The sequence below is a fragment of the Poecilia latipinna genome, unplaced genomic scaffold (assembly GCF_001443285.1).
Source record: "Poecilia latipinna isolate Pla-1442-1.1 unplaced genomic scaffold, P_latipinna-1.0 Scaffold1380, whole genome shotgun sequence".
Classification (NCBI taxonomy): Eukaryota; Metazoa; Chordata; class Actinopteri; order Cyprinodontiformes; family Poeciliidae; genus Poecilia; species Poecilia latipinna.
Window position 1 is genome coordinate 13,155 of NW_015113996.1, and position 13,162 is coordinate 26,316.

The 13,162-nt window shown below is 39.9% G+C and overlaps 1 long non-coding RNA gene across 1 annotated transcript; it reads left to right on the forward strand.

Moving 5' to 3' along the window:
* The first annotated feature begins 3,284 nt into the window (after positions 1 to 3,284).
* Positions 3,285 to 11,800, forward strand: LOC106962166 (uncharacterized). Its single transcript, XR_001427916.1, has 4 exons — positions 3,285 to 3,475; positions 4,690 to 4,817; positions 6,383 to 6,556; positions 11,659 to 11,800. It is a non-coding gene; the product is annotated as an uncharacterized LOC106962166 (long non-coding RNA).
* The last annotated feature ends 1,362 nt before the right edge of the window (positions 11,801 to 13,162 follow it).

Consider the following 13,162-nt stretch of genomic DNA (forward strand, 5'->3'; position numbering starts at 1 on the left):
AACAGATTTGTCTTACTTTTGCATTTTTTTAATGTTTCAGCTCATCAAACAAGTATTTAATACCAAACAAAGATAACCTGAGTAAATCCAGCAAACTTAAAAAAAAAAAAGAAAAAGAAAAACAGTTGCCACCTGTATCCTAAAGCTCTCTACAAATATCCCTGACCTTTGAACAAGATGCTACCCAAGGGGTAATTGGCTCCACCAGGACTTCATGTCAGCTACCACAAGCCACCTAGCTGGCATAACAACATGCTAAACTAGCATAAAGTTTGTCGCTCTGAGCGGCCTGAACAACAGATGACCCTGAACACTGGGCCAAGGAACTAGAGTACAGCTGTAGCCCCGTTGGTAAATTTCAAGTGAGCTTTATAGCTACCTTCAATGATTCTAGTAACTTCCTGTCTGTGATATGCATTGGTTTGACCTCAACATCCTTGTTGACAACCCTCCAAGACAGAGGAAAAAGGAACTATGCAAAACACTTCAAAATATTTTGGTTTAATTCAACACGTCAAACGGCTGACGCACAATCGAGGACTTCCCTGGACCTGATCATCGGCGAGGGTACAAATATTTCCAAGGTCTCTGTAACGGATGAACCTTATGAGACCGTTCATCTTGACGTCTTTGAAAAACATTTACTTACTCACTCAGCCAAAGAGATGTTATAACAAAACACCGTTCCCAAGGACAGCTTAGCTGAAACCATTAATCAAGTATGTACTTCGATACCCCCTTCATTCAGTAACTCAGTAAATGAGCAAGTGGATAACTCCCCATTGTTCATCCCATTGTTCCCATTAAGGCGACTGTGGTATCTGAACTCCACCAGGACTGGTGATGAATATGCCGACTCCGTCACTGGGAAGATTTTGAACACTAAAAGGCCCATAACCGTCGCTATGCCCAGTCAGTAACAATCTGAGAAATCACACCACGCTACAAACTGAGCCACAAAACCTCAGAAGACATCACTGAGCAAATGCTTCGAACAAAATCAATGCATGGATGTGCCATGAAACAAACCTGGAGTAATTATTTTTGGACCAGAAGAGAAGAGAAATGATCAAACACCAGAGGACATTTCTCAAACTTACATTTTCAGCTTTGAGTGTTTCAGCTAATATAAAAGTGAGCATATATGATAATTCATTCTGATGCCTTTGACAGTAGAAACTAGTGATGCATTAGACAAATGAAAAGTCCAACTTTGGGGAACCTCAACTTAAAGTCAGACAACCTTATTTTGTGGTAAATGGACCAAATTTAAAAAGCACTTTTTTAGTCATTCTGACCATTCAAAGTGCTTTACACTAGAGTCAAATTTACCCAGTCACACTCAAAAAATGCATGCATTTTCATTCACCCATGTGCAGATCTGTTGGTAATGTGCGGTGAAGTATCTCGACATCGACATGTTGCAGGAGCGTTTCTGACAGTTTGAAAGGCCTCTCTTTCACTTCAAACATGTATTTTCCCCGATAGCGGAGCCGACTCATGCATGTAATGGTTTTTCAGAAAACGATCGAGCATTTTTACTTAATGGCAACCTGGATTATTATTGATATATATATATATATATATGTATTTTTTTTGCTTGTGTGTTTTTTCGTTTTTCCTCAGCATCAAATCAGCGGAAAAGAATTCCAAGAGAATTCACAGTAAGCTTATAAAGTATGATGACTGTCTTCAACTTGTATAAAAAATATTCATTCGGAGACCGCCGGACCCCGCCTCCTTGTCTTCTGGTTCTCCGCCCACCCCGGTTGGGTTGTTTTTCTTTGAGCTTTGTTTTCTTTGGACTAAGCTTTTGTTTTCTGGACTGTGTTTGAGCTCTCTTTATTAAATTCATCGTCATCATCATCTGAGTCTCAGCTTTCGTTCTCACCACCACAAACCACAATTCACGACACCGGGCAATTTCTTTCATTTTGAAATTCTGCTAAAATATTAATTTGAAGAAAACAAAACAAAACAAAACAAAGGCAATATTCACAATGAAGAATCCCTGTGCTGTATTCCCACCTCTGTTCGTCCTGACCTCGTTCAGTCATACACACACAGCATGAGGTGTGTAGCCTGTTAGGTGATGGAGACTGAAATGGTGGGATTTAACCGGATTTCTTTGTAAATCATCTAATCTTCCCAACCGGCTTACGGCTTCACCCCTTCACTGGAAATGAAGCCAAGTCACTTCTCACCCACCTCTTCCTCTCCGCAGGCCGTCATCTGGACCCCCGAGACAATCGCAGGGTTTTAATAGTCAAAGAATACCAGAGTAGATCTCAAAAAGAAAATATTCATTCTTCTTTCTTTTTTCCATCATTCAGGGTGTGATGGATAAATTGTAATGTAAAGAGGTTTGATGCTTCAAGCTTGCACAGTTATGATAACCTATTCAGAGCCATTGTCTTTCTTCGTTTTTTTCTTTTCTTTTAATTTCCTATTTCTTCTCCTAGTGTGGCATAATAACACACTGACTCATTCGCAGGGCAGAGGGGGATGAGACAAGCCGTGAAGCGTGTAGCCTTGAAAATCCAAATCAAATAGCATCTTAGCTCAAATCAATTCTTTGAACCTTTTAGTCATCGTAAGCCGTAGAGTCAAATATACGTCTCACAGGTATGAAGTGAAGTGAGGAAAGCTCATTTTCATCTTCACCGACAGAGATGCTAGACTCTCTACATGCAGAGTTCTTGAAATATTCCTCGACCCCCGGAACACTACTGAAGGAAATCGGATTTCATTTTTCACTCGCACAAACCTCCGCCACCTCTAATCCAGTGGCGGCTTCCACAGTCATCTCCCCCAAAAGGACTAGAAAAAAAAAAAAAACACGATTTCCTCACCACATCAATAAGCCGGGGGTTTATTCAGCTGCATGGTGGTCCGTGAGGACTGGCTGCCTGCCCTGCCTCTGACAGGGCTTTATTAGCGGGAAGAGATGGGGAGGCAGGGGGGGGGTGGATATATGCTGCCTCGGGGATGAAAAACTACCACTTATTATCGCCGCTGCTACATTAAAACCGCAACAGTAAATGCGTTCCATATTTCTTCCCAATTGTAAAATCGGTTCATCTTTTCATCGTAAACCTGTAGCGCCATCACTGTAAACACAAAGCAGACGCATGTGGATTTCTCCTTTAACGAAGTGGCAGCCGCATTGTTTGCTATACTACGAAGATTATGAATCCGTCAAAACACGACTGAAAAGTAAGAGTATTGTACACATGAGAAGCATGTCATCTCTTTATCCCAATGGTTACCCGTCCTAGAGACTGATTCCCTTGGTCTTGGCAGAATTAAGTCACACAAATAAAACACAGCGTTATCACAATGCTCAGTGGATCTCAGTGGGATAAAAAAGGAACTTTGCTATATTGAAGATGACTCCTTTTATGTAATCAGAGACTGCAGGATGAAGTCGGAGAGAGAAGCCACACATGAACTGGGAGTGAAAATCCTTCAGCTGGTAATGTATGGCATCGATTTTTAGAAGCGTTGAGTAGATTGTTTTATTATTGTTTTTATGTTAGTTGTTGTAATGTATGTAACTCTTTGTAAATGAAACAATGAGTCCCAGGAGATTTTCCGGTACCAATGAAGGATTAATAGCAGTCAACAACATGCAAACTCCATGGAAAAACATCTTGGGCCAGGACTATGGAGAAGGCAAGAGTACCAACAACTGTCAACAGGAGTCCAACATTATCACCAGCATTGATAAGAGGAGTTGTAATAACGGTAATATTTCTTGCCATTTAATCCCTCTATTACCAACATGCTGTACACAATATGACTTCTTCTGTATTTAGTAGTCGTCATGCACAAATCATAGTGTACAGTCTGAACATATAAAACAACAAATTTCAAATGGTTGTGTTTCTTGAGGCAAAGAAGATGATGGACGCTGCTTTAATTAAGGTTAGGGTGTGGCATCTCAAGCTCAGAGCCCAGAATTCACATTATACCTCATTGTAGCGACTGTGAGAACAGAAGTCGTCTTGTGATGGGAAGGTTGTAGGTTTGAGTTCAGCTTCCCCCTGAGCAAAACACTCAACACCAAACTGCCTACCGATCTGTGTATCGGTGTATAAATGTGTGTGTGCAGTTTAAAATTCAAAATGCATTTAACAAATTATGATATTTGGTTGATGAGATATCTTCTCTGTATTTCCACTAGCCACAGTTTGTCTCTGCAGCAAAATCCTAACATTCCCCCTTAAATTACGAAATTTGTGAAGCATAACAACATGTTACTGTATGGTATGTTGCGCAACACAAGTGTGATGCCTAATGATGGCGACCTTACATTCTGTCCTGTCTTACCGGTTTTTTTATTCATATACTATTTACGGTTGCTCTCACAAATTTGACAACCATACAGTCATTAAATCACACATTACATTTATTGTAGACGTAGACCAGATTTTGTTGGAGAGACCGTCATTGTACCAGGAGGTTGACGATACCTCGATGTGCTGCCCACCAGTTTACCCGAGGTCGCTGTATTAAAAACAAAACAGAACTGTCATTATTGTTTTCATGTGTTTTAGTCATTCAGTCACTTGTATATTTTAGTAGAGGTACATTATCAGATGTGGGAAACTTTGAGTCCAGCGGCTACATTATACAGTCATGGTCACACCGACTGAGATGTCAGGCTGATTTCCTATTTCTTTGCAGAGCAGTGGCCCATTGTCCAAACAGCCTGTCTCACACTGCCAGGATGCTGTGAAGGGTCCATTGTGTTTGTCACTATCTGTCTACACCTGTCAGACATATTGTCTTTCATTCTGAAGTTCCAGCATCAAGTATGTGTGTGTGTGTGTGTGTGTGTGTGTGTGTTTATTCTCCCCCTCCCCCACACACACATGCACACACACAACATTGAGCCCATTGATTTTCTGTAGATGCTTCTGTTCATGCACAGACCTCCTCCCCACCCACCCAAAGCAGCAACCCATCAATCTCAGACAGTGTCTGAGTGAATTGGGTTCTGGGTTTTGATTCCTCAGTCTATGGCACAGCCAACTGTAAGATGGCTATTCACAGCCCCACTCAAAATGTCTGTTGCTGCTGATAGTGTTCCCTAACCATTAGGGCCCTCCACATAATGCTCTGTGAAGAGCATTCGATTTTTTTATGCCTGCAGAAAGGGAAAGAAACATCCGTCAAGAGGCACAAGGAATATAACAAAAATAATGTTTTTAACATGTTGTTTCTTTCAAGAAAAACTTTTAGATGCATGTTATTTTTAAAAAAATATAGACAACATGGCAGAGTTCAAGGCCCCTACACAGAGCCGCTCTTCAGTTAAACTGGAAGGTTTTTACTGCGATCAGGCTGCTGGTTTACACGACACAGGCACTCTTTGAATGAAACTTTTCTTTAACATTCCAGTGGAGGCGTGAAAGCCGACATGCACAGAACGCACGGCTGAAGGGTTTATTTGGGCTGATGACAAACTGAAACAATGGCCGTTTAGCACTGTGCCGTGTCGTGCTACTTAACCTGTTCAGTTTGGGTTACTGTTTAGCGGAAACTAGCTAGAGTTGGAGTTCTAAGGATCAAGAGCGCATACACCATCTAGTGGCCTGGCATGACAACTACAGCTGTCTCAATTTGTCTTGGTGGCGTCGTCTAAACTTGGAACTTTTTCCCAGTTAACGTCCAAAAATACCAGCGGTTTCCAGGCAGCGATCTTATATCAACGTAACCTAAAAGTAAGACATCAGCTGCTGAAGTAACGTTCCTCTGCAAGTTTGTGTGTTGACTGCAGATATGATCAAAGGTTCCTGTAAAAGTTTGTTGAAAGAAAGCCTAAAAAGAGCAACTCAGCAGACTGATCTTGTAAACATTCATGCCTCCTCGTCCTTCCCTGGAGATTCTACAGATGTGATTTTGATGATGATATTTGACAAAATGTAATGTTTATTGCTTGTTTCATATTTGATGGTTGTATGATGTTTTTATGACATAAAGCTCTTCGAACTGCTTTGTTGCTGAAATGTGCTATACACATAAACCTGACGTGTAACATGACATCTGCAGCAGCATTCACAGTGGGGGGTTGTTTCCATACGTGTCTTTACAGAAAACCCCACTGACTAGCCTGCACACACCAAACAGTGAACCGTCATAAATAACACACCCACGATGCTGCAGGAGGTAAATAATTTCTATTTTTCATGTCACAAACATAATAAACCCAAGTGATGGTTCCCACCCCAAAAGCAAAAGCAGGAAAATTATTCTTGAGAGTTAGTATTGATTCGATTTGCCAGGATTTCCTCATTTCATCATTTACTATGACTGCTGCTCAGCTGATTTATGTCACCTGTAACGTCAATATATTTCCTTTCATTGACTGAAACAGGAATACAAAGTGGCACCTGCAAACATCCATCCATCCATCCATCCATCCATTCATCCATCCATCCATCCATGGGCTACATCTTCATCCCTGAAGTTTAGCAGCCACTGGACAAGAGGCGGGTGAGAGCGTGGATAGGTCGCCGGTCTATCGCAAGGTCTCGGAGAGAAACACAGGGTAAACAACCATGCACACTAACGCACAGACGCATACCTATACCAATCGCATACCAATCATTGCTCCCATTGGACAGATTTGACGGGGGCAGGACAGAGCACATGTCCTGTAAAACCAAACTTTGTAATTCCTGCTTGTTGCATTTCTATTGTGCACATCTGTGCTGTTATCACAACCAGTTTGAAAGTTAAGAGCAGCTCATATAACATGGGTTTCGCAATATAATATTTCTAGTTTTGGAAATGCCTACATCAGGCCATCAGCAGCCTTGATCAGCATTGGACCGAAATGATGGGGAGAGGAGCAGATCGGGTGCAAATTCAACACATATATCAATACCAAAGGGTTCATTTTTACCATTTTGTCCAGAAACGGTGGCTTGTAAAGTCCAAAAAGCCATGTCACTGGTTTGGATTGAAACCAGTCTGTATTCACACCAGAAAAGAAACCGCACCAGAGTTTGTTTGAAAGCGGAGAGAGATCACCTCCAAACGTGAATCTCGGTCTGGTCGTTTGGTCTGCATCAGAATTTCCTTGAGCTTTTTCACGGCATGCACAAAAGGTCTGGACCAACAGGCAAAACAAACTCTGATCTGCTTAAAGTGGATCAAATGAGTCAGGTGTTAAATACACCTGGAGAAAAACAAGATGAAGCAGAAATGAAATGAAGATGGTCAGGATGAAAGAAAGATATCAAACAGACATAACAGGGAAACGGACGCTAAAGGAGAAAACCGAAGATTGACACTTGATGTAACTCTAATCAAAATGATTTGTTCCTTATATTGGAAAGGCAATTTCACATGCTGGGAATCTGAATGACATTCCGTGATATTCATTTAGAGAGCTCAGCCTCTGTAGAATGTCAGAACGTGTTCATAATTTAAAGGTAAAATGTAAAATATCACAAGCGGTATTAAAAAAAAGGGGGAGAATACTGGGGATGATGTGTGACTAGAATCAGAATATATCAGTCTTACTGCAACAGCCTTCTTAATGAAGTACAAAAATAACTGATGCAGACAGAAGAAAGCTCTTAGGATACAGCAGCTTTCTGCACTCAGCTGCTGCCTGCTGAGAATTAGCCGTCAGCAGCGAATGAGTAGTTGGGGGAAAAAAAATGATTTTGTGCTTTTGATAGACCTGAACACATGCTGTCAGCTCCTCAAATCTGCCTGTGACAAAATATCATATAGATATTTGGAAAAATAGAGATGATGTAAAAGATAAATTAGCTCTCAGTAAACTCACACTTACCTGCCAGTTACAATAGACAGATAATGTTACATTTTCGAAGAGTTGTTTTTTTTTTTTTTCTCGCTAGGCAGATTTTAGTAACTCTTGAGTTTAGAAATACTAAATTAAGAAAAAAAGCATAATTTAAATAAAAAAACCCACTGAGATTATTGAAAAAATGTTTCAGCAGAAATCTATTTTCCAAGCTCCTACTTAGGAAGAAATATTTGTTAGTTTGTTATGGTGTTCCCATCATCCTTTCATTCATAAATCCTGTTTTGGGATAAAGACAACACTTGAATGTGTGTTGGCAAACATTACAAGTCCCAAAAATAAACTTTTTTTTTAATTTGTTATTTAATTTTCTAAGTCATGATGCCTAAATTCTTAATAGCCCTAACAAATTTAATGTTTAAGTAATATTTCAATTAGACCAAACAGATAAGTTTGATGTTCTTTTTCTGTAACACCTTCCAAAAACGTCCACTTTTGTCTTGATAAACAACAGAATGTCTTCCCAAAAGTCTTTGGGGCCATTAAGATGTTTTTGTCCAATTTTTTGACAAGTCTTTTTGTTCTCTTTTGTGTTTTTTTTTATGCCTGGGTATTCTAGTTTGGACACATTACTACCCAGGCTCTTGCTTGTTTGTTGAATTGTGAAGGCTGACCTTTACTGAGGTACTGCCTGCAGCGCTGTAAACATATTTTTAGGTTCTTTTCTGACCTCGTTGTTAAGTAAGAAGGTCAGAAATGTTCTTGAAGTCGTATGGAAGGCCAGGCACTTAAAGTTCACCAGGTTTTCTCTGTTTGTGGATGATGCCTCTGACTGTGGTTCACTGGAGAGCCCAAAGCTCCGGTGAGCAAAACCCTTTATGCCAGATGATCAGCTGATCCTTGAATAGGAAAAACACTGAAACAAGACAGTGATATTGCAAAAGAGACATCTTCCAAATTAGTCTCAGTACACACAGATAATAGAGATACACACTTGGGCACAATATTAAAAACATACAAGAGGACTTGATTGCCCATGAGAATGTGCTTTATTTTCTGATAATTAGGACGTTTTCACTCTGTAGACTAAGTTCGATTGGGGACCAAAGTTGCAACATTTGTTACATGTTCAGTTGGTGTGGTTTGCTTTCAAACAACCTAAACTAAACAAAAAAACTCCTCGCCTGTGCTGCACCGAGAACCAATGTAGAAAACAACACAAAAACATTTGAAGAAGAGACAAATTTCCACTTCCTTCTTTGCAAAATAAATGTAAGCAGAAATGGAGTGGCATTAGATTCTAGCGGCTGTACTGTTTCTCTTTTGTCTTTGGTAAAAAAAATAATAATAATAATAAAACCACAAATCATTTCTTCAGCAAAACAAGCACATTTGTTTCGGTTGTATTTACCCAGAAAACCCTGCGCTTTAGTCCACTTCCTGCTTTTGGTCTCTGGTCTGCTTGCATCATTCGAGCCGTGCCAGAGTTCACTTCAACTGAACAGAGTTGTGGGGTTTTCAGCAGATCGGATGAGAGGTTTTTTTTTTTTTTTTTTGGTCCGCATCAGAGTTCGACTGCGCATTCACACCTCCACAAACTAACCGGACTATCTAGATAAATGAACTGGAGTTCAATTAAAGTGAACTAAACAGGCCTGCTGCACTATGAAAACACCATTTCCAATCATTTTGAAGCCATTAGCTGTTGCCGCGGGCTCTTGTGTGATATTTTAGACTATCCTCCTCGGAGGTAAAACATGCTTCGCCCAATCTGTTACAGCAAGCATCTGAGGTTGCATATAATTTCCTGCAGATTGCTGCTGATGGTGTGCATTTCAGCCACCCTTGAGTGGTGGCGATAACACCTCCGTGTGCTGAGTGGACGCCTGCCAACCACCGCTGAATCTGCACTCTGGAGCTTAAAAGTCTTTATCTCTGCCTTTCCGTTTATCATTTAGCAGCTTGGAGCTATTAGTTTACAACTCCTTATCCAGCTAAACCCGTAAACCACTGAAAAGTTTAGAGAAATCCATTGGCTTTGGTGGGTTATTGATCTCGCCCTCCAAAGCCAAGGCCTTTCTGTGGCTCAGAGGCTTTATGAGAAGGTTAAGAAATACAAACTGGTTGAAAGGGGGCTGCTTATCCCATTAAGGGGTGTAAATTAGATGCTAATTAAACTTCCGTTGGGTAGAATATGGAACCAGATTATTGTTATCTAACATTTTCTCAGATTGTAAACAGCAATTTTCGAGTAATTTATTGGCATCCGCAGCTCAGACGGCAGGTAATGTCAATTATTAGCAGTGACCTCCACAGATAATGACTGTTGTGAAAAGAAGAAAGGTACAGGTGAAGGAAAGCCATCAGAAGTCCCTTTTTTGACAAAAAAAAATGTAGGGGACAGAACAAAATGTATTTTTGTGCTTCACAATTCACAAGTTATGTACCCTTGTGAGTTTTTCCTCCTTGGTAACATTTTATTGGACGGGGTGTGCATAAGACTGACATGTCCTTGTCATAAATGTGACATAACACCTGTCACGAAGATGAAGGAGTCTTCATGAATGTTTACCACTGTTGTCCTGAAGTGTCATTCCGTAAATAATGGTACTTTTAATGCAAAGTTGACAATTTTAATGGACCTCTAATACAAGTTTTAATGAATTTTGTGTTAAAAGTGTCATTATTTACTCTTCATAACATTTATGAAGACTCCAGCTTCATGACAGGTGTTATGTCACGATTATGACAGTGTCCTGTCAGTCTTATGCACACCCTGTCAAATAAAGTGTTACTGTTTTTTTTTTAGTATTATATAAAATCTCAGTAAGACAAACTACAGCTGAGTTGTTGTGACAGGACCAAAGTAGAAACATGGATGGTGTCATGAATTGTATGGTGGTTTGAGGTGAGGAGAGGACGCAGGGACCCAGGAAAGATGAAGATGAATGAATTTAATGATGACTTCCAAACGACAGAGCAACAGGGAACAGCACGAGGAACATCTCACTCAGGGAAACAGGCAAAACATGATATACGACAAGGATCCTACGAGAGACAAAGACAACAGGTGGGTTTAAAAACACATGGGGTAATCAAGGGAATGAGACACACCTGGGAAACAATCAATGGGGAAGACGCAGAGACAGACTCACAGGGAACAGAACTACAGAGAAAAAAATTCAAAAATAAACACACAGAAACACGGATCATGACAGATGGATGCTATAGTTCCTGCAGAAGACGACGATGTGTTGGAATTGTCCGACGTGTTTTTGTTCTCCTCTTCACAGGGGCTTTTTCTAACAAGTAACCATTTGCATGAAATGAATATGTGGAAACAGGAAGCAAATGGCTGAGTACTCAGCTTAAACTCATTAGAAAGCCCAGCAGGGGCATTCGTTCCCCAGCTATTAAGGAATTCTGGGCCGATTTTCATTATGTATTCTCCCCTAATGCCTCCAGTCTCTATTTGGTTGGATAAAAGCATTTAACTGCAAGAGATATGAAGATTGCAGAACGGAATAGCAATGCCTCCAGCTTCTAGCTGAAGTGTCTGGTTCGTTTTTTACAAAAGAAAAAACTGCATTGTCCATGAAAAAGAAAAATTGATTACGAAGTATAAATTAAATTCTAAGAAAATATGGTAATTGTGAACTTTATTACTCTATGTCTACCTCTGTCAGAAGCCTTTAAACTTACTGATTAATTTACAGATCAAGCACTGCAGAATTAGCCTTTGCTCTAATGTTCTCTCTCGTCTTCCTTATAGAAAAAATAAAACGGTTTGGAAGCCATTTTTTGTCCTCTTCAGCCAAATGATGACGCAAAAGTTAATAGACACTTACACTGCCACTCTGCGTCTTTCTCAGGAAACAGAAGAGCTTCTGCATCAGAGTGTAAACAAAGATTTTACGTTCAGTTTGACAAATGTCCCGGCAGCCATCGCATTCCTGTAAGGACAAAGTCAGTGTGGGGTGAGACAAAAACAAAAAAGGCAAAGTGACACACAAAGACAACCGTCGTTTTAAAGGCTGTAATACTGAGCCGATCGATCAAGGACGACGCTGTCTGCGTTCGGTTTTGGCGGCACTTTTTGTGAACAGATCAATATTTATCTGCTTATGATGCTTTGAAAACAGCCTTTCAGCTCCATGGTTTGTGCAGCCAAGGACACGCGCCATCCGTTTTAGCAGTTATTCCCTCAAACTAATCAGATTGGTTAGAGGCCGTCTCCTGAATGCTTAGTTGTCTTCAGATTATAGATTCCAGATGAAAAGAAAGCGCAGCTCAAAAGTTTGGTGAAACGCTGCTGATGTGGGAACCTAGAAAAAGGAGGCAAGAATAGTTTGGTCCAAAGCGTCCATGTTGGATATGAAAACATTTTGACTGGTTCTGTAGCAAGAATTAATAGAAAATATTAGCCGTGCAATTTTCGTCACGTCTTAATCTGCCAATGGATGATTTTTTTTTTTTTTTTTTTTTAATGTTTGTGTTTAATCATTTGATTGGTTATTTACTTTCTTACATTTTGCTGTATTCCACTTAGTTCTTGTATTGATTGTTGCTCAGCAGTACCTGCGTTTCCATTGACCATATAATTACAAAAATTGGATTTACGAAAATAAATTTGCTGAAAGGAAATGTGCCAATTTTGAAAAACTATTTTCAACACAGAGAGCAAAGACAAAGAAGACAGGAAATGGTGGTAGAGTGACGGAGGAGCATGTTTTTAATGACTTAGAGCACTGAACAAACTTAATTATGTGTGACTTTAATTGCGTTTCTTATTTCATGGAAATGCTACAATTACAAAATGTTTTTTCCACTTTAGTATAAAATCTACAAAGTTTATCGCACATTTGTAATGGAAACGCAGACACACATTGCCATTTTCAGTTTATTAGTATTTCTGTAAAGGTCTCACTTTTCAATGTTCACTCCTTTGCATTTAGCTTCTTCATTTATTTTTGAGCTCTTGTTTTTTGGGCATTTGAAATGAGATTCCTTACATTAGTGTTGGCCTTCTCGCCTTTATTATTTGTTTACGTCCTCTTCAGCTCCTGTCATGTTTGTTGTTCAATTTCTCTTTAAATACTTGTTTACCTCTTCTCTCACAGCTGCACCCTGTTTCCAATTAGCCACCTGTTTCTCGTCAGTAATCAAGCTCCCTGGTATTTAAGCCTCTTTTTCTCTGCCATTCCCTTTAGGGTTCTTTTGTCACCTCCCATGTTTTTGGTTTCTCTAATGGTTCCTCAAATTCTTTAAGTTTCTTTATTAAATGAATTTACTTCTTCTTTTTTTTTTTTTTTTTTTTTTTTCCTCCCTCCCGCGTCATAACCCGCGCCCGTTTTTCCCGCCCACTTGATAAAAAAA